Source organism: Somniosus microcephalus, chromosome 20 (assembly GCF_052327205.1).
Source record: "Somniosus microcephalus isolate GS21.2 chromosome 20, FLI_Smic_1.0, whole genome shotgun sequence".
Lineage (NCBI taxonomy): Eukaryota > Metazoa > Chordata > Chondrichthyes > Squaliformes > Somniosidae > Somniosus > Somniosus microcephalus.
Window position 1 is genome coordinate 54244735 of NC_141006.1, and position 22640 is coordinate 54267374.

The window sequence follows — 22640 nt, forward strand, 5'->3', positions numbered from 1 at the left end:
GAAATAGCTTTTAATGTTGCACTTCGTGATATGACAGACTCACCTGAGCATGATGGGTATTTGGGCAGGAACAGGAGCAGCTGTGTGTCAGCACTGGGTGTGTACACATTGAAGGGAGGCCTGGCCAAAAATCCCTCAAACTCCTTCCCATTTATTCCTTTAATAGTTGGAGCTTCATTGCATTTATTGTAAATCAGTCTAAGACCACCACACTCCATGGTTGCTACATGTTGGTACCTTTCAAAGGAATGAGTGCACAGGTAAACAAACCATATTGAACTGGCTACTTAATTAATATTCTTACAATCTATTTTAATTTACTGAGAGTGTTTTTTGTATTTAGTATTTAATAATCACTTTGCAGTCCAGATTATTGTGGACCTCCTCTGACATTGCTTGTTGTGAGTTACGGACTACATTAGCAAGTGAAGTTAATGAATAGTCATACGTGTTTCTGATTGGCTCCATTTTCCAATAACCAATCCGAACATTTTTCACATGTTAAGGACATGTCTCAGAACCGTTATAAATAGATTTATGATGAAAGGACCATGTCCTGCACAGTGTAGGGCTATGTCTGGTATAGGCTATGAGGTGTGGTTGCTCTGGATTCTTGAAGTGAATGCTGGTCAGTTAGAGTCAGACCGCAGCTCAGAACCCAGGCTTTGGTTTAAGATTCAGATGTTGTGTCACTGGTGTTTTGTGTAGTTGAGGGGAAACTCACCATTTTAAGATCTGTAAAGAAGTGTTGCGTACAGGAGATAGAAAATGTAAATTCTGATTGTTGTAATCATTGTTTAAAAACTGAAGTTTCCTACATTTTACTTCTGCCCTGGAACTGTTCTTTTTCTCAGTTCTTTATTTAAAAATCATGGAATCTTACAGAAAAGAAGGAAGCCATTTGGCTCATTCTGCCTGTGCCGGCACTTTGAAAGCGTTGTCCAATTAGTCCCACTCCCCCCTGCTCTTTCACCATAGCCCAGCAACATTTTCCCCCTTCAAGTATTTATCCAATTCCCATTGAAAATTATTATTGAATCTGCTTCCACCACCCTTTCAGGCAGTGCATTCCAGATGGAATAAATTTACATATGAGCTAATGAGATGAAAGAAATTTGATTTAAGGTTGGACAGTTGAAAATGGCTCCTTGGCTATAAGAATTTACATATAATTAGCCTATTCCAAGTGTGACCAGCTAAATCTGATACAGGAGTTGTGTAGTTTTCTAACTCCTTTCCTTCTGTTTGGTTAATACGTTGCCTACCTTTTCAATCCTGATTTGCTGCTGTAATTGGAAGTAACAATTATACCTACAGGATGTACAAGACTTTTAATACGTTACTAACGGATCTCCCGTGATATTGCTGTACCTTAGCGGTAGAATAATACATTGTGAATTATATGGTACAACACTCCTGCCCTTCGAAACTAGCGCCCCCTGACTGTACACAAGAACATAAGAAATAGGAGCTGGAGTAGGCCATTTGGCCCTTCGAGCCTGCTCCACCATTCATCAAGATCATGGCTGATTTTCTTCCTCAACTCCACCTTCCCGCATTATCCCCATATCCCTTAATTCCCTTCGTTCCCAAAAATTTATCAAACTCTGTCTTGGATATACTCAACGCCTGAGCATCCACAGCTCTCTGGGGTAGAGAATTCCAAAGATTCACAATCCTTTGAGTGAAGAAATTTCTCCTCATCTTAGTCCTAAATGGCCGACCCCTTATTCTGTGACTGTGGCCTCGTGTTCTAGATTCCCCAGCCAGGGAAACATTTTCCCAGCATTAACCCTGTCAAGCCCCTTAAGAATTTTATCCTCTCATTCTCCTAAACTCTAAGGAATATAGGCCTAGTCTACTCAATCTCAGTACTGCCCCTCCGACAGTGCAGCGCTCCTTCAGTACTGCCCCTCCGACAGTGTAGCACTCCCTCAGTACTGCACCACTGTCAGCCTAGATTCATTTCTCAAGTCTTGGAATGCGACTTAAACCAGACCAGCGTGCTTCCGCTGAGACACGGATGACTAATTAAAAATGGAAAGAGGAGTTTGTGCTTCTTGGTTGCTGTCTAGAGATTTGCTTTAAACAAATACACAAAGTTTTTTTTGACTGATATTGATTGGCAGCAGTGAGAATGTATGGCGTTGGTCCTGTGGGGTTCTTCGATGTTTCTATGAGAGGAGCAGAGCATGCAGCAGCTCTGGCGCACACCACTGCCTCTGGCCCAAGACATCACCCAGATAATTCCGGCACATCATCTGGGGAAAAACACTCTTGGTTCATGTTTGCTGCGTTGCGAGGTCACTTTGTGTAGGGAGACGGGGACTTTTGGATGTACAGAGATTAAAGAGACAAACCGATCGAAATCCAGTGTTCCAGCAGCTTCCACATTGCCTGGTGTAAACCGGAGAGATGACTATCAGAACAGATGGAAAATACTGAAATTATAATATTCTGCAAGAAAGCAAAGTTTAATTTATCAAATATTGGAATTCGGAGCCAATCGGACAATTGTGGAGTTAATGAGGTGTCGTGAAAGTGCTGCCGTTCAGTTTGTAACTCAGTTTATTCCCCGTTTAGTTTCTATTTCTAACCAATAGTAGTTGTTCTGAATTGGAATATGTCAATCCTTATGAATTTGCAGCTGGTTCATTCCCATGGCCATTCCCCCCTTTCACACCTAGGCGCTCAAGGGGACTGCGGCCGAGGCTTTGCTCCAGAGGCTGTTCCATTGTGTGTGGGGCGACAGAGAGAGGCGCCACTCACCTTGGGGAATCTCCAAGCTCCCCCGGTGGAAACGTTACTGCCGTTTCGCAACGGGGTGTCTGCCCGGGGGGGGGGGGGGGTGAAATTGGACACGACGGAATCGCATCAGAAGCCCTGCCCCATATCCATTTGCATTTCAATGGAACCGAATATCGGGTGTGTCGTGTACCCGGCGACCGATGCCAATTCCGCCTGTTTTGCGCCCCTTCCTGTGTCCGCTTTCACCCCCTTGTATTCCCGAGGACGCTGGCGCCTGGTCTCCGACACCTCTCCAGCCGCGAGCGGAGAGTGAAACGACTGCGCCCCCTGTGTTGAGCCTCCGCCAGTCCGAGCAACACCACACCCACCGTTACAGCTTTCCTCACAGCCTGTTGGACCCGCCCTTGCTCTGGGAGCAATGACTTCACTCCATCATTACCCTCTTATTCTGGTCCAGTCTGATTTCCGATTTCCTGGTCCTCCTGCAGCAGGTGCTTGTAGACCTGGCATTGATCGTGACCAATACAAGAATAATACTAATTGTTCACTTGTATCAGAGTCTTTGCCTTCACCACCGCCAGGTCTGATTCCGACTGGCAGAAAGTCTCCGCGTTTCCCAGCTGCTCACTGGTTGTCGGACACTTCCCCATGTTCGAACTTCTAGCTGTTGTAGGAAGGGCCCCTTGTCTCCTGTATCGACAGAGCAAAACACTCAGAGAATTGCGGAATTATATTAAAATTAAAATCCCCAGCCCCGGGTACAGGGCCTATCCGTCTTTCGGATGAGATGTTAAACCGAGGGTATGCGTGTGGGTGGGGTACATCTGCTTTAAAGTTTGTGACTTGTGTAATATCAGCGAGTCCACTTAGCACGTCTTTCCCTCTCCATTCCTAATTCCCACTCTCACCAAATTCCCAATGTTAGATGTCCTTACATTTACACGAACCAACACTTGGTGCTCATGAATTGCAAGACAAATGATAGACAGCACACTAATCCCCTAATAAGTTAAAACAATCATGCGATATTGGCCTAGAAATTTGGGGGGTTTAGTGCCAGCTGTTAAGGCCCATTTTGAAGAAAAAAATGGCGGCCGACTCACTTAGGGTGGGTCCCGCGGCGGCCGCCTGTTTGAGCAGGCCGGCAGCGCTGCTGTTGCCTGTGCTCGCTGCAGAAATTGAAATGAAGCAGATCGTGACGTCAGAGTGTGCAACGCTAGTTTGACACACGATCTGCCATTATGGACGTCGCCGCTCCACTTACCATCCTCTCTTAATCACAATCAGCTGACCAAGCGTTCTGCAGCAGGAAGGAGCCACCAGCTGCGCTATTAAAAAAGATCATCGTCAACAACTTGCAGCTGACGTGCTTTTTCAGTTCTACTGGCTCTGTCTAAGTTTCTGCAACTCTTGGAGCTTTCTAAACTTGTTTCAAGTTGCTGAGGTCACGGGGTGTTGCTGCAAGTGGAGAACACCTTGCTTCTCATTTAAAGGCTTCTACTCACACCACTAGCTCTGCTCACAGTCACAGGGGCTCTACTTGCAGTCCCCCTCTCGCACGAGTATCTTCAGGAGATGGAGTGGAGGCAGCTAAGAGAAGATGCTCGCAGAGGGAGGAGGGCCAGGAGGGCTCTCAGCTGTACCTACCTAGGTTCTTCTGAGAGCACTTCTCCTACCCCACTTAAGTCAGGAGCAGTGTATCACCAAGGAGGTGGTCACAGAACTATGCCACTTCCTGCAACCAGACCTGCAGCCTCAGAGCAGGGCAATGACGGCTCTCCCAGTGGCCCTCAAGGTCACCAATCCCTCAATTTTCCTGCCAGTGGATCCTTCCAGTCTGCAGCAGGAGACATAGCTAACATCTCCCAGTTTGCCGTCCATCACTGCAGCCGGGAGGTCACATAGGCTTTCTACTCCAGGAGAAGGGACTTCACTGTCTTATCTCTGAACAGAGAGAAGCAGGACAAGCACGCATGTGGCTTTGCCAGGATAGCGAGCTTCCCCATGGTGCAGGGTGCCATCGACTGCACACCTGGCTTTGCGGGCACCATGTAATAATGCTGAGATATTCCGTAACCGCAAAGGCTACCACTCACTTAATGTGCAGTTGTATGACCACGCCCAGCGCATCATGATGGTGAATGCCCGCTATCCTGGCAGCAGTCATGATGCCTTCATCCTGTGCCAGTCCGGTGTGCCAGCAATCTTCCAGCCACCACGTCAAACCCAAAGGTGGCTGCTCGGAGACAAGGGCTAGCCACTCTGCACTTGGCTGATGACTGCCCTCAGCAACCCCACCACTCATGGCCAGCAGTCATATAATGATAGCCATGCTGCCACCAGGAACGTCATCGAGCAGACCATTGGGGTGCTGCAGCAACGGTTCCTCTGCCTTGACCGCTCGGGAGGAGTCCTCCAGTACTCGCCGGAGCGGGTGTCCCATTTCATAGAAACATAGAAAAATAGGAGCAGGAATAAGCCATTCGGTCCTTCGAGCCTGCTCTGCCATTCAATATGATCATGGCTGATCCTCTATCTCAATACCATATTCCCGCTCTCTCCCCATACCCCTTGATGCCTTTTGTGTCTAGAAATCTATCTCCTCCTTAAATATATTCAGTGACTTGGCCTCCACAGCCTTCTGTGGTAGAGAATTCCACAGGTTCACCACCGTCTGAGTGAAGACATTTCTCCTCATCTCAGTCCTAAATGTCCTACCCCGTATCCTGAGACTGTGACCCCTCGTTCTAAACCCCCCAGCCAGGGGAAACATCCTCCCTGCATCCAGTCTGTCTAGCCCGGTCAGAATTTTACACGTTTCAATTAGATCCCCTCTTATTCTTCTAAACTCTAGTGAATACAGGCCTAGTCGACCCAATCTCTCCTCATATGACAATCCTGCCATCCCAGGGATCAGTTTGGTGAATCTTCGCTGCACTTCCTCTATGGCAAGTATATCCTTTCTTAGGTAAGGAGACCAAAACTCTACACAGTACTCCAGGCGTGGTCTCACCAAGGCCCTGTATAATTGTAGTAAGACATCCTTGCTCCTGTACTCAAATCCTCTTGCAATGAAGGCCAACATACCATTTGCCTTCCTAACTGCTTGCTGCACCTGCATGTTTGCTTTCAGTGACTGGTGTACAAGGTCACCCAGGTCCCTTTGTACATCAGCATTTCCCAATCTATCGCCATTTAAATAATACTCTAACCTTTCTGTATTTCCTACTGAAGTGGATAACTTCACATTTGTCCACGTTATACTGCATCTACCATGTATTTGCCCACTCACTCAACTTCTAAATCGCCTTGAAGCCTCTGCATCCTCCTCAAAATTCACAATCCCACCTAGTTTCGTGTCGTCTGCAAACTTGGAAATATTACATTTGGTTTCCTCATCCAAGTCATTGATATATATTGTGGTCATGTTGCCATAGCGTCATTGTATATATATTTTGTGGTGGTCTGCCGCATGCTCCACAACTTGGCCATCATGAAGGTGCAGCCCTTGCCACCAGGGGTTGCGGGACCACCGCAAGAGGAGGAGGAGGACGAGAGGGGCAGCAAATCCACATTCCAGATGGGCTGTCTGTGAGCGCCTTATCAGACTCTGATTTGACTGAATGGAACCCCAAATCCCCGTTGCTCACCACTTCCCCATCATACCATCCCTGTGTCAGGGAAATTCACAGCGTCCTCCTGGGCACAAAGCTGAAATGAGAGCCACCACAAAATGCACATTCCAAACAAAATTCACAAATATATCAAAATCAAAGTGACAATCTCAGCTATTCGTCCTTGTGCGTTACTTTAGGCCTAGAAATTCGATATCGGTAAAAACCTGCCGGTGCTGCCACGGGCCGTCTTAACGGCTGGTGAAAATGGTGGCGCTGGCAAGACTGGTAAATTGGTGCTGGTGGCTAATTAACATTAGCCCAGCACTAAACTTACCATGCAACGCCGTCCTGGTGGCGTTTATCCCGGCAGGAGGCCCCAGTGTAATGTTGCCATAGCGTCATTGTAGCAAGAACAGCCTTCGCTTAAAGAAAGGCTGTCATTTCAGAAATCAGTTTGGTCTCTTAAAGGGGAACTGCCTTCTGAAATGAAAAACGTAAAAATAGGCAGGTTTTAGCCCTTACAGCTCAACTGCTTTCTGAAAAAAAAATTATTGGCCCAGAAATTCAGGTCGGGGGCTTCCCGCGGGTGCAAGCCCCCGATCTGCACTTAGCTTGCGCGCCGGCCGTTGAGCTGTAGGGCCCCGTGGAATTCCGATCTGGGGCCTGGTCCAGCTGCCGGCGCGCAGTGCTTGCGTATCCCAGGGGCGCAGTTAGTTCGATGCGACCCCTGGGATCACGTGGGCCATGGGCAGGGAATGCTCCATTCATAAGTCTGACAGGAAGTGCTGTCAAGACTTATAAATACTACGGCCCCATTTTTTAAATAAACTAAATTACATTAAATAACTATTTTAAACAATAATTTACATTTTTGGAAAAAATATTTTTATATTCTAACGGGGCTAAAAATAAACTTACCTTGCTTTAAAGTACTTAAAAATAATAAACCTGTGGAAAAAATGTTTTAATTTGAATTAATTCACCACTTACCTTGTAAAAAGCAGGCCTTACGCCTGCTTTTTACATTTCTAAATTCTGCAGGCTTACCCTCCCGGGAAAACCTGTAAAAAAACAATAAAAAAACTAAGTTCGATGCGCACACGCAGCCTCCCCCGCGCACGCGTTCGACCTCTGAACCTCTTCGTTCAGAGGAACGGACGTGCCGGTTTCCCGCGCATGCAGGAAACCGGCACTTCCATCGGGCCCACGGGTGAGTACCCCGTGCGTACTCGCCCGTGGAGACCCGAATTTCTGGGCCATTAAAAAGTATTCCCAAATGTCAGTCTTCAGCTCTTAAAGCTGAATTGCCTTCTGCACTTAAAAAAATGCGAAAAGCGCTTCAGCACTAACACAAATGGCTCAGCAAGCCAGGGAAGGGGCACCCAGGGTCTCGCACACTGCACTCCAGCTTTGTGCAGGGGGTCAACACTGCAAGAGAGGTTCTCTACCCACAGGGGCCAGGAGGCCCTCCAGAAAGAACGAAGTGGGATCAGATCACCAAGGCTGTCACTGTCAGCAATGTGACCCCCATGACCTGGCTCCAGTGCTCAAAGAAACTTCATGACCTCAGACCACTGGTCAAGGTCAGTGAATGCATCTTAAAAAGCCATCTCCTACCAACTGCACCACTAGCCTCACACACTGCTCAATGCATGACCCCCACCTCCATCACTCACCTACCAACAATCTGTATCAAACACAAGACACACCTCCCATTTCTAGCTTCACCTCACCCGCTTGGAGGAGACAGTGCAGGCCATTCTTGGTAGGGGCATGGCTGAGCCCTTGGCCAGCGACAAGATGCTGGTATCCTCGTACATTATCCTCCTTCTCGCATGCACCTCTTGCTTTCCCGCCCTCCCCTTACCACAACTCCACCCTTGTGCCTTCCTCATTTCACACACCCAAGAAATGCAGCCTACCCAGCCAGTGATTGACCAAGAAGAGGGAGAGGACAGTAAAGAAGAAGAAGAAACACAGTCTCTCGATTTCACACTCCCATCACCAGCTCCTCAAGGTCGACCAGCAAGGCCATTTGCTGTGTCCCCCACTGAAAGTCAGCAGCCTTCCACCAGCCATGCTGCTGCCACTGGGGTAGCACTGTGTGACTTCAGTAGGATAGGCAAAGGCGCACACAAGACAGTCAACTAAGGAAATGCATAAGGGTGATGAGTTGATTTCTTGATGTCATATTGGATGGATAGATATATAAAGTTGGATTGGAAAGTTTGCTTTGTGGTGGCTTTTATTTCAGCATTGTGGCTAAGAGGACGCTGTGATACTCAGTAATAGAGGGAAGGGAAGGTGTGGGACAAATGTTGAAAGGGGAATTGTGGTTACTGGTACCGCAGTTGGTTGATTCCATCCCAGAGATCCCGGCCAGAAAAGGGCTGTTTGGGTTGCATCCTTCCTTCTGTTTCCTCCTCTTCCCTCTGCGAGCGGATACTGTAAATCGGAAATGACAACATAAAATGCTGGAAATACTCAGCAGGTCAAGCAACATCTCGATCTGAGACGTGAACTCTGTTTCTCTCTCCATGGATGCTGCCTGACCTGCTGAGCATTTCCTGTCTTCTCAGAGGCCTTCCTTTACCAACTGAGGCCTTGTAAGCGCCCACCAGTAATCCCTTCACTCTTAAATTTTTTTTAACGTATATTGCACCAAGCCACTATTTCAATAAAATCCAGTCCAGAAGCATAAATGTCAACTTACCTGAAAGATGTGGGTGTCCCTTTAAGAAGTGCTGACAGCGTCTCTGTCAGTCTGCTGAACGCTCGCTTTTCAGAGTGAGCTTAGGATGCAGCGCTAAACTCAGCGCTAAGGTCGAAGTTCACAGAGCTCAATGTTAAGTTGGCGTGTGATGTTACGCTCTCCACATTTGCATCTCCAGGGCCAGCGCTGCTATTGGCAGCGCTGCGGCCCTCACTAAAATGGCGGACGCAGAAACCCGCGCCAGAGAAAGGCGTTGGAGTGGCGGCCGCCATTTTTCGCCAGGGAGGGCAGTGGCGCAAACGGGTGGCGATAAAGTAGGGAATTTCTCCCCCTTAGTGTCGATCTCTCGTGTCCCTTTACCTACTCCAGTGTTCCTAAGCAGTGCTCCCCCCGTGGCTGCAGCATGGCTAGTGGAAGGCTGCTGACTTTCAGTGGGGGAGATGGCCTTGCACGATGACTTCGCCCAGCTGTGGACCTAGACGGTCCGGCTGTACACTGCACCACCTCGGCATGGGCGGCAGTAGCCTGGGCTGGCTGGCTGATAGGCAGCAGCAAGGGCAGTGGCAGTGATGGGAGTAGGAATGCTGTCATCCTGCGAGAGGACAGCATCTTCTTGCTCCACAGACCCACTGCCACAGGGTGGCGCCTCAGCATTCCTAGCAGTCTGTTGGAGGACAGATTGCTGGCCTGCTGCGACACCCTGCAAGCCCCTTTCGACACTTGTAAACCCAGCCATGATGGCAGCAGTCTGAGTTGCCCATCAGAAGGTGGTGGTGAGCCGCCTTCTACTTGAACCGCTGCAGTCCGTGTGGTACTCCCACAGTGCTGTTTGGTCGGGAGTTCCGGGATTTTGACCCGGCAACAATTAAGAAACAATAGAAATAAGTGCTAGAGTAGGCTATTTGGCCCTTTGAGCCTGCTTTGCCATTCAACAAGATCATGACTGCTCTTCTACCTCAACTCCACCTTCCCGCACTATCCCCATATCCCTTAGTTCTCAAAAATTGATCGATCTCTGTCTTGAATCTACTCAATGACTGAGCATCCACAGTACTCTGGGGTAGAGAATTCCAAATATTCACAACCCTTTCGAGTGAAGAAATTTATCCTCATCTGAGTCCTAAATGGCCGACCCCTATTCTGAGACTGTGACCCCGTGTTCTAGATTCCCCAGCCAGTGGAAACATTTTCTCAGCATTAACCCTGTCAAGCCCCTTAAGAATTTTATATGTTTCAATTAGATTACCTCTCATTCTTCTAAACTCTAGGGAATATAGGCCTAGTCTACTCAATCTCTCCTCATAGGGCAATCCCCTCATCCCAGGAACCAGTCTAGTGAACCTTCATGGCAAGTTTGTCTTTCCTTGGGTAAGGAGACCAGAACTGTACACAGTACTCCAGGTGTGGCCTCATCAATGCCCTGTATAATTGTAGTAAGACTTCTTTACTCTTATACTCCAATCCCTTTGTAACAAAAGCTAACATACCATTTGCTTTCCTAATTGCTTGCTGTACCTGCATGTTAACTTTGTGATTCATGTACAAGGACACCCAGGTTCCTCTGAATGCAAATATTTCCCAGTCTCTCACCATTCAAAAAATATTCTGCTTTTTTGTTTTTCCGACCAAAGTGGATAACTTCGCACTTCCCCACATTGTATTCCATTTGCCATGTTCTTGCCCACTCAGCCAAATGGCTGATATATGTCCAAGTTGGGATGGTGTGTGGCTTGGAGGTGGTGTTCCCATGGACCTGTGCCCTTGTCTTCTAGTGGTGGAGGTCGCGGGTTTGGGAGGTGCTGCCGAAGAAGCCTTGGCAGGTTGCTGCAGTGCATCCTGTAGATAGTACACATTACAGGTATGGTGTGCTGATGGTGGAGGGAGTGGATGTTTAAGCCAGTGGATGGGCTGCCGATCAAGCAAACTGCTTTGTCCTGGATGGTGTCGATCCACATTTATGGCTGAACAGAAATAAGGAAAATGCCCAAACCTTACCTCTCTCAGGAGTGAGAGGATTTTTCTTTATGATTTTCTGCTTGTGTGTTCCTCATCTATAGATGTCTTTGTGGAGTATGACTGTGGCTGCTTTTCTCTGCTGCCCAAAAAAGGCCAGGGCAGGAGGGAGAAAAAAAAATCGCAAAAGGCGCACTGTAAAATGCAGTACGGTGAACTCCACCAGCCAATTACCAATCCTAGATTTATTTGAAGCGGATGCTGTAAAATGGAAGCACTTTGTAAACTGGAATTCAGCTGTTGAACAATTTCAATTCTCCTTCTCTTGCGGTGCTGCAGAAATCCAAGAGAGGGCGCAGTTGTGAATACAGACTGTCCTACACTGCCATCTAGTGGCAGCAGCTGGTATTACACCATTACCCATTTAAACAAAGTTAAACTTTGTTAAACAAAGTTAAATCGAGTTCAACTATTTCAGATCATAACCTCGGCCCCTATTACATTTTGACTTATATATTTTTTCCACCCCTTTGTTTTGGGTTTTCCCTTCCCCCTCCCTTTCCTTTTTTTTTTCTCTCCCACATGGCAGCTGTCTCTCATCCTGCCAGTACACTTCACACCTAATCTGAGCCGTCTTTTGTCTCCACTGTCCTATTACCATCTCATCTGGTTTTGAATACCTCTTAATGTCTCTTTACTTCTTTTGTTCTATCTCAGCCCTGCCTTCGATCTATTTCATTTCCTTTCCAGTTTTGAAAAAGGGTTCACCCGAAACGTCGACTCTAATTTCTCTCCACGGATGTTGTCTGGCCTGCTGAGTTTTTCCAGCATTTTCTGTCGTTATTTTAAACTTTCATCTGCTGACTAAGACATTGACTTAGAAATTGGGTCAGGCCCGAAAACGGGCAGGGGCACCGGGCCAGCGCTATTTGCCTGCGCCTCTTCTAAGTGGTGCAGGCAGCATGCAAAATTCATGCTGCCTGGTCATTAACATGATTGGAGCACTGATCTCAGCGCTAAACGAGTTGCTGCTTGGCTCAGTGCTCTTTTAGTTAGAACCAATTGACTGTAGATTAATGAAATGTTAAATAAAACTTAACAGATTAAATTAAAATTTGGTTTGCCGGGGTAATGATGCACTCCAGTCCCCACGGTGCCCACCAGTCTCGGAAGGTCTCAAGCGTGCTCCATCTCCAGGGCCACCCGGGCGCGAACATAGCCGCGGAAGAGAGGCAGGCAATCGGGCTGAATGACCCCCTTATGGCTTAGTGCTCAATGGGGGGCCAATATTGGGTGCAGTCTAATTTCAATAAAGTTTGGCTGAAGTTCTTTGCACTACTTAAAGGGGAGGTGCTTTGTTGCAGAAGCACCTCATTGTCAGTCTGGAGACACAATGGCCCAACAACCAAGAGAAAGAGCCAGATGATTTTCCAACGCTGCAGTGGAGGCCTTGGTTCTGGGAGTCCAATGAAGGTGGGTTGTCCTTTACCCGCAGGGAGGCAAGAGGCCATCCAAGCTTATCCGTAGGAGGTTATGGGAAGCGATTTCACAATCTGTCATGGCCACCTGTGTTGTCCCAAGGACCTCGATCCAGTGCCACAAAAAGTTTAATGACCTCACACGGCTGGTCAAGGTGAGTGAAGGCTTCAGTAAATGCCATATCCCACCATCTGCACCACAAGTTTCACACTGCTCAATGCACCACACCCCCATCAATCACCTACCAACAATCTCTAGCTATCACCTCTCATACCTAATAATCATGGCATCACTTCACACTCACACTGTTGCAACACTCACATCTCACACCTTGCACACACTGACAGCTATTCAACCATGTCAGGCACATCAGCCAAACACATTACACAACACTCACTGGCACATTTCCCGTTCTCTTGTAGACAAAGGTGGCACAGAACAGACATGGGCAACAACAGACCGGAGGCGGCCAAGCCAGGATTCAGACTCTGACTGACCGCGAGGAATCCCTCCTTGAAATTATTGGCGGGGCAGCGACAGAGTCCGTGGCCAGCGGAGAAGTTGAAACATATGGTCATACCTAATCCTTCTTCGCACATCCCACTTCCCCCTCATCCCACAATCTCTTCTCACTTATAAGCTGCCTGGTGTATGCATGGATATCTTGCTCCCCCCCCCCCCCCACCACTCACCACAACCGGGTTCGGATCGGACATGGCCCTGTGGGTAGCGGAGCGGGCCCAGGGGCCGTGTAGCCTGATCCTGCTCCTATTTCGTGTGTCTAATTCTGTTAGATTCAGGAGATGGTTCTGTGATAGTAGATTGGTGGTTAGGATCAGATCAGCCATGATCTTATTGAATGGCGGAGCAGGCTCGAGGGGCCGATTGGCCTACTCCTGCTCCTATTTCTTATGTTCTTATGGACCCTTGTGCCTTTCGGCTTTCAGATACCCAAGAAGTGCCACCAGCACAGCCTGTCCCTCATCATCAGCAAACTGACTGAGGGGACGAAGGAAAAGAAGACACTTGCAGACGCCAGCTCAGAAAATGACACTGCTTATACTTTAGAGGGTAATATAGAGGCGGGATTTGCACATGGTGAGTCTCCGGGCATGGGTGGGCTGCAGCCAGGGCAGGAGGAAAGGGTAGCTTGGGTGCCGGCTCCCCAGAGGGCGAGTTCGTGCACGAGTTCTGCTCCACAGGACTCAGATAATGACATCAATGGGACCGCCTTCAGACGAAGGGTGATGGGCATGCACATGGAAAAGCTAGGTGCAATGGCAAGCCAAGAACAGGAATGGAACCGTTCTGATACCCAAAGCCTGTGAAGGGCAAAATGCATGTAAATAGCAGACATGGCCATTGTAAATAAAGAAAGTTGTTTATTGTACAACAAGACAAAGCAATGGCAACAGAAAGCAAAACTAACAGACTGCCACATAAGTGTCTCGCACACCCGGGAGACTGTCAAAAACATAACTAACATTCAGACCAGCATCCTCGACCTTGATTTCTACAAATAAGACGTTTCAGCAGCACCTTCTATTCTTTTCCCCCTTGATGGTGATCTGCTTCTCTTGCGAGATTGGCCCCCTCCCTCCCTGCAGCTCCTCCGTAATGGGACCCCAGTGGCTGCAGCAAGGCTGGGGGAGGCTCGCTGACTGTCCGAAAGCGCAGATGCCCCTGAGGGACGGCCTGGATGACCTCTGGGCCTGGAGGGCCCAGCTGCTGACTGCTCCAACTGTGCATGGGTGGAAGCAGTCTGTCCTGCAGTTGGTGGCAGCTGCAGTGGAGACGTGCCAGCGGTAGCATCAGGAATGCTGTCATCCTGAGAGCGGACAGCAGCTCCCTGGTCGGCCGACACACTGGCACTCTGACGGGGCAGCACCGCAGCATGCGCAGCAATCGGATGGTCCACAGATTGCTGGCCTGCTGTGGTGCTGCAAGGGCCCCGGGTAATCCTGCCTGATCCAGCGAGGGTGGCAGCAGTCCGTGGTCGTGTGGCCTCAATCTGCGTCTGCATGAGACCAGCGAGTGACTGCGTGGCAGCACTCAGCAGTTGCGTGGCAGGTGCCAGTGCTTCGGTGAAGCCCTGGACAGTCCTTTCCAGTGCTGTCCCGAAGTCCTGCGCACTCCTTGCCTGTGCTGCGCCGAAGTCTTGGACACTCCTTGCCAGTGTCTCGGTGGATTCAGGCATCCTTGCCACTGCAGCCATGAGCTCAGTGTGCCTCAGCCCAGCCTGGGCACTCATTTCTGCGAGGGCACGCACCTCTTCTGCACTCTGTGCAGCAGCACTCGTGGCCTGACTCGCCCTCCGGGGAGACGGCCCCCGAGCTTCCCTACCCCCCTTGCGTTGCTGCAGCCCGCTGGTTCCTGGAGCTGGTTCCTCCTCAGAGCATTCTCCCTCGCTCCCCTCCAGGGAAGTAGTCTCCCCAGTCTGCAGAGGCGCTGGCTCACCTGAGGGTGGTAGGGATGGTCCGGATTCCTCCTGCTCGTCGCCTCCAGAGTCAGTGGCAGTGGCAGCTTGAGGGCCCGGCTCCCGAGCTGGTGATGCAGCATCTGAAAGCAGGGAGGTTGAAGAGTGGCTTTAGCGAAAGGACAGGGTGGCAGCAAGGGATGCATGAGTCCTGCAATGCACTGACTTGGGTCCAAAGTGAAAAAGCATGCTGGTGGGGGGAACTAGTGGAAGGAGAGAAGTCAAAAAGGTGATGACCTTACCATCGCTGTGCACAATGGGGTCGGCAGCTCCAGAGGTGACAGGACCACTCATCCGGCTTCCAACAATCTGGTGGACTCGCTCCTCGAGGTCTGTGAGGGTCTGCAGGTGAGGCCGGCCTCCTCCGGTACGAAGCTGCTCCCTACGGTTCCTGGCCAGCTTGGCCTGCAGGAGAAAGGATGGGAAGTGATGAAACATGCTGCCCTGAGCTGACATTACATGCCCCCATGGTAGAATAGCCCTTACATTATGCACTGAGCTAAATGTGCGTGTGTGTTTCCAGAAAGGGCCATGGGTGCTGGCTGACAGATGGCCATTGGGGCTTCGCGCACCCTCTGGCCATAAAGTCAGGTGCAGATGGAGGGATGAAGATGATTGTGAAAAAGGCACTCACCCTAACGACCCGAGTGAGGTCGTTGAACTTCTTCCTGCATTGCACAGGAGTCCTGGGCACCATGCTGCTGGAGGTGACTCTTTGGGAAACATCCCTCCAAGCTCTGCGGTATTCGCTCTGATGAGGCCTCCTGCCATTCTTGGGGTACAGCACAGCTCGCCGGCGCTCCACTGCGCCAACCAGATCATCCAATGCCCCATCGCTAAAGCGCTCCGCTCTCTGCCTGACCCTCTCCATGTCTTGGAAGTTTTGAACGCCACAGGTAGGTCACCGCCGATTTTGAGGCCTACAAGGCGCAGAGTGTGGCTGCTGATGTTAATTGACCCGCCCCTTTAAGAGCTGGCCGGCGCCAGCGTGACTCGGGGAAATCGATTATTGACAGCACCTGCACTGCGCCCGGCTGCCAAGAAATTGAGTAGCGCTGCCGGGTTAGCGCCTTAAGAGTACCGTGCAGCACCTGATTTAGCGCCGCAATCACCTTCAGGGGCGCTGCAACCCAATATCGCTCGAGGTGGCGATAAATTGCTCCTGGCGCAAAACTTTGCGTACCGCCAATACTAGCGCCCCAAACGGAGCGATACCGAATTTCTCCCCCTTAATCTTTTAACATCTCTGTAATTTTATGCTTCCATCTACACTGCTTATAATGCCGCCTATCTTTGTGTCATCGACAAACTTGGCTAAGTCATTAATAAATATGGTGAATAGTTGAGGCCCCAGCACAGGTCCCGGTGAGACACCACAAGTCACATCCTGCCAATTAGAGTACCCGCCCATTATCCCTACTCTCTGTCTCCAGCCGCTCAGCCAATTTCCTAACCAGGTCAATAATTTGCCAGAGAGACACCCAACACAAGGTTTAGAGAGTGTGTTGTGGTGGTGGGGGGGGGGGGTCTCTCTGACCCCAGCACCTCTAATATGAACAGTGTGTGTGAGACGTGACGGTAAAGGTCGGATGCGGCTCTTCAGCAGCTGCCTGTGGGCTACTTTATGGCTGGGTATTTCTGTACTTGTTATTTGTGGCTGTTTGGGGAATTTGGGTGTATTTGGACAGGGCTGGAAACGGAACTTACTGCTATCTGTGAGGGTGAGCGGGCAGTGGAATCTCTGGATAGAATTAAACAGCAAAGGATGCAAGATTCTGTTGGGAGTTGTCTACAGACCTCCTGACTGTAATGATGTAGTTGTGAGATAAATAAATACGGAGATCAAAGAAGCTTGTCGCAAAGGCAAAGCGGTTATAATGGGAGACTTTAATTTTCACAAAGACTGAGAGATGCAAACCAGCTCAAGTAGTAAAGGCAATGAATTTCTAGAGTGTCTCCAGAACAGTTTTCTGTTACAATATGTTTTAGAACCAACAAGGGAACAGCAAGTCTGAAAGGGGGAAGGTAAAGAATATCGGGAGAGTTAGTGTAGAGCAGTGTTGCATGACGGGGGCTTGGTTCTATACAGACAATGGTCAAGGAGAGCAGGGTACAACATTGCCAGACACAATCACGGGACGTAACCACAGGACTGCAAATGCTGCAAGAAACTAAAAATGTTCTGGTCAACAGACGTGGCGAAAGAGCTGATGTTGCAAGATAGTGTATCTGTGGAGACGGGTAACCGCAGTAGGAACCACATGACTTAGGCAGCTGACAATGAGTCGGGCCACAATAGACATGGAATTAACAATTCTCAAAATTAGGGCAAGGGTAGTCACCTGGTATTAACAGGAACTGGGACAAACGATGTTGTAACAGAATATCCTAGAAAAGAGGCGGGAACAATGTATAACGCGCCATTTGGATGTATCAATATCCGACCACTGCTGTAACAATTTGGAGAAGCTCGGCTAAGACAGAAGCAGGCGTCTCCCCACGCGTGCGAATAAAGACTGCTTGAACTCTCGATATCAGACTTGTGCTGAGTATTTTAAATTACTCCACAACAATTGGCGAAGTCGTCAGGATCTCAAGCGGACTGCAGATGGAAACGCGTCAATAGCGTGAGTACATTTAAATTACCACGCACAGTTAGGACAAAGTAGAAGTTTGTTACGTGTCGGCTGCCCGAGAGATCCGATCCTGCAGGTCTGAGCGAGACTACACGCAGTCATCGGTCGAACAACATACAAACAAGAGCCCCAGGTGAAACGACTACTAATACTGTTATCTAGATTGAATCGGTAACGTAGAGTAATGGTGTGAGGTCGGTATAAGTTGCAAGTATCCGTCTCACTCGGGAGGAGTCTGGGAAAAGAGAGATACCTCTGACAACAAATTTAATTAGTAACGTAGAGAGATGGATTGGTGACCAGAACAGTCCCTGACTGAATATGTGGCCAAAAAGAATAAGAAAATGATAACCAACATGCTAGCAGATAAATGGGATCCCAACGCCGTCCCCACCAAACAAAAAGAATGGTGGGAAGGCAAAAAGAAAAATAAAGAAGAAAAGACAGTGATAATAATAACCCGGTCATTTTGCAAACGAAGTAGGAGACTTAATAAATCCATAGCAGCCCAGAAAAAGGAAAAATGCGCAAGCGCAGCGACACCGACGGCGCCAGTAATGGCAACTAATGACGACGACCGATTGATAGACTGGGAGGACGCAGAGCAACAGAATACGAAAAGGAACAAGAAGGCGGGTGGGATAATCCACCCCCATACGGGGGTGGGGGGAGAACGTAGGGATATCAGGATCCACCCTTCCGAAGGGCCCTATATCGGTGGCCCCCGTAAAGATAGAATACATACCCGGATTGCCCGCGCATCCTAATGCTAATCCACCAGTACTAGGGACACCAGATAGAGTAAGGACTACGTACGTACCTTTCTCCCCAAGTGAAAAACTGAAATTATTAGACCGACTCCCCGAATTAAGGGCGAGACAGAGCAATGCCGAATTTTGGCAGAAAACAAGAGAGATGCGCATATGCCATCTCTTGCATAATAAGGATGTCAAAGGACTAGTATGAGCAAAAATGCCAGAAGATAAATGGGAACTATTACCACAGAATTACAAAGCTGGCACATGGTGCCTGGACGTGTCACCCACCCTGGCGCAGCGTGAGGAAGATTACATCGCCTTTAAAGATGCAGTGTCCCTTGTGTTGGGCGCGGTACCCATAAACTGGGGAATAATAATGGGGGTAACACAGAACAAAGAAGATTTGGCTAGTGAATATGGGGAAAGGAAATTCCAGAGTTTCCAATCACACTCAGGAACAGTGGCATGCCTTACCCGAGACAATATAGCCTTTCTAAAAATGTTTAAGGAAGGGTTAAGCCCCGCTCACCAAGCCATTCTGAAAACCGGACAACTGGTAGGGGATAGTATTATTAGGGGGATAGATAGAGTTCTCTGCAGCCGAGAGCGAGAGTCCCGAAGGCTGTGTTGCCTACCCAGTGCCAGGGTTAAGGACATCTCCTCTGGACTGGAAAGAAATTTGCAGTGGGAGGGGGTGGATCCAGTTGTCGTGGTCCATGTTGGTACAAACGACGTAGATAGGACTAGGAAGCCGGTTCTGTTAAAGGAGTATGAGCAGCTAGGGGTCAAATTAAAAAACAGAACCTCAAGGGTAATAATCTGGATTATTACCTGAGCCACGAGCGAATTTGGCTAGGACAAATAAAATTAGAGAGTTAAATGCGTGGCTCAAAGACTGGTGTGGGAGAAATGGGTTTTGCTTCCTGGGACACTGGCACCAGTACTGGGGCAGGAGGGAGCTGTTCCGTTGGGACGGGCTTCACTTGGCCAGTGCTGGGACTAGAGTCCTGGCGGATCATATAACTAGGGCTGTAGAGAGGGCTTTAAACTAACTAGTGGGGGGGAGGTTCCTAGAGAGCAAATAATAAAAATGACAACAGAGAAGGTCATAGACTTAGGTAGCAGTGGGGAAATTAAAAACCAGAGCGTGTCAGGAAGGGGCAGAAGGTATGGAGTAAAAGGTAAAGTAATAAAAAGGGCAAAAGCAGGAACTAAGTGTCACAAAACATATTTGAAAGTTCTCTATCTGAATGCACGTAGCATTCGTAACAAAATAGACGAGTTAATGGCACAAATAACTACATATGGGTATGATCTTGTGGCCATTACAGAAACATGGCTGCAGGGTGACAATGCCTGGGAATTAAACATACCAGGTTATTTAACGATCAGGAAGGACAGGCAGGAAGGAAGGGGAGGTGGGGTGGCTATGTTAATAAAGGAAGGAATCACTGTAATACAGAGAAATGATATTGGGTCAAAAGATCAGGATAATGAAACAGTTTGGGTGGAGGTAAGGAATAATAAGGGGAAAAAAACACTAGTGGGCGTAGTCTATAGGCCTCCGAACAGTTGCAACTCTGTTGAACGGAGTATCAATCAGGAAATAGTTGAGGCTTGTAATAAGGGAGCATCTATAATTATGGGGGATTTTAACTATCATACTAATTGGACAAATCAAATTGGGCAGGGCTGCCTTGAGGATGAGTTCATTGAGTGTATTAGGGATGGATTTCTTGAGCAGTATGTAACTGAACCGACCAGGGGGCAAGCAACCTTAGATCTGGTCCTGTGTAACGAGACAGGATTAATTAAAAATATCCTAGTAAAGGATCCCCTTGGAATGAGTGACCATAACATGGTTGAATTCCATATTCAATTAGAGGGTGAGAAGGTTGGATCTCAAACAAGCGTGCTAAGCTTGAATAAAGGAGACTATGAAGGTATGAGAGTGGAATTGAGTAGAGTGGATTGGGAAAATAGATTAAAGGGTAAGACGATACATGATCAGTGGTGTACGTTTAAGGAGTTATTTTACAACTTCCAAAAAATATATATTCCACTGAGAAGAAAAGGGTGTAAAAGAAAAGACAGCCATCCGTGGCTAAGTAAAGAAATTAAGGATAGTATTCGACTAAAAACAAGGGCATATAAGGTAGCCAAATCTAGTGGGAGGATAGAGGATTGGGAAAACTTTAAAAGACAGCAAAAAATAACAAAAAGATTGATTAAGAAAGGGAAGATAGATTATGAAAGTAAATTAGCAAAAAATATAAAAACAGATAGTCAGAGTTTTCACAGTTATATAAAAAGAAAAAGGGTGGCTAAAGTAAATGTTTGTCCCTTAGAGGATGAGACCGGGAAATTAATGGTGGGAAATATGGAGATGGCAAAAACACTGAATGAATATTTTGTATCAGTCTTTACAGTAGCAGACACTAAGAATATCCCAACACTGGACAAACAAGGGGCTATGGGGGGGAGGAGCTAAACACGATCAAAATCACTAAGGAAGTGGTACTCGGTAAAATAATGGGACTCAAGGCGGATAAATCACCTGGACCTGATGGCTTACATCCTAGGGTCTTGAGGGAAGTGGCGGTAGGGATTGTGGATGCATTGGTAATAATTTTCCAAAACTCCCTGGACTCAGCAAAGGTCCCGGCAGACTGGAAAACTGCTAATGTAACGCCCTTATTTAAAAAGGGCAGTAGACAGAAGACTGGAAACTATAGACCGGTTAGCCTAACATCTGTGGTAGGTAAAATATTGGAGTCCATTATTAAGGAGACAGTAACAGGACATTTGGATAATCATAATTTAATAGGACAAAGTCAGCATGGTTTTATGAAGGGGAAGTCATGTTTGACAAATTTGCTGGAGTTCTTTGAGGAAGTAACATATAGGGTGGATAAAGGGGAACCAGTGGACGTAGTGTATTTAGACTTCCAAAAGGCATTTGACAAGATGCCACACAAAAGATTATTGCTTAAGATAAAAAAATCACGGGATTGGGGGTAATATTCTGGCATGGATAGAGGATTGGCTATCTAACAGAAGGCAGAGAGTTGGGATAAATGGTTCATTCTCAGACTGGCAATCAGTAACTAGTGGTGTTCCGCAGGGGTCAGTGCTGGGTCCCCAACTCTTTACAATCTATATTAACGATTTGGAGGAGGGGACCGAGTGTAACATATCAAAGTTTACAGATGATACTAAGATGGGAGGGAAAGTAGTGAGTGAGGAGGACATAAAAAACCTGCAAGGGGACATAGACAGGCAGAGATTTGGCAGATGGAATACAATACTGGAAAGTGTGAGGTTATGCACTTTGGCAGGAAAAATCGTAGAGCAAGTTATTATCTTAATGGCAAGAAACTGGAAAGTACTGAAGTACAAAGGGATCTGGGGGTCCTGGTGCACGAAACTCAAAAGGTTCGTATGCAGGTGCAGCAAGTGATTAAGAAGGCCAATGGAATGTTGGCTTTCATTGCTAGGGGGATAGAATATAAAAATAGGGAGGTATTGCTTCAGTTGTACAAGGTATTGGTGAGACCGCACCTGGAATACTGCGTACAGTTTTGGTGTCCATACTTAAGAAAAGACATACTTGCTCTCGAGTCAGTACAAAGAAGGTTCACTCGGTTAATCCCGGGGATGAGGGGATGGACATATGAGGAGAGGTTGAGTAGATTGGGACTCTACTCATTGGAGTTCAGAAGAATGAGAGGCGATCTTATTGAAACATATAAGATTGTGAAGGGGTTGGATCGGGTGGATGCGGGGAGGATGTTCCCGATGATGGGTGAAACTAGAACTAGGGGGCATAGTCTTAGAATAAGGGGCTGCTCTTTCAAAACTGAGATGAGGAGGAACTACTTCACTCAGAGGGTGGTAGGTCCATGGAATATGCTGCCCCAAAAAGCTGTAGAAGCTACATCATTACATAAATTTAAAACAGAAATAGACAGTTTCCTAGAAGTAAAGGGAATTAAGGGTTACGGGGAGCGGGCAGGAATTTGGACATGAGTTTAGGTTCGGATCAGTCATGGTCCTGTGGGTAGCGGAGTGGGCCCAGGGGCTGTGTAGCCTGATCCTGCTCCTATTTCGTGTGTCTAATTCTGTTAGATTCAGGAGATGGTTCTGTGATAGTAGATTGGCGGTTAGGATCAGATCAGCCATGATCTTATTGAATGGCGGAGCAGGCTCGAGGGGCCGATTGGCCTACTCCTGCTCCTATTTCTTATGTTCTTATGGCCT

The 22640-nt window shown here is 48.0% G+C and overlaps 1 pseudogene; it reads right to left on the bottom strand.

Moving 5' to 3' along the window:
* The window catches only part of LOC147103269 (uncharacterized), a 43647-nt pseudogene that overhangs the window by 10047 nt on the left and 10960 nt on the right, over positions 1–22640 (bottom strand).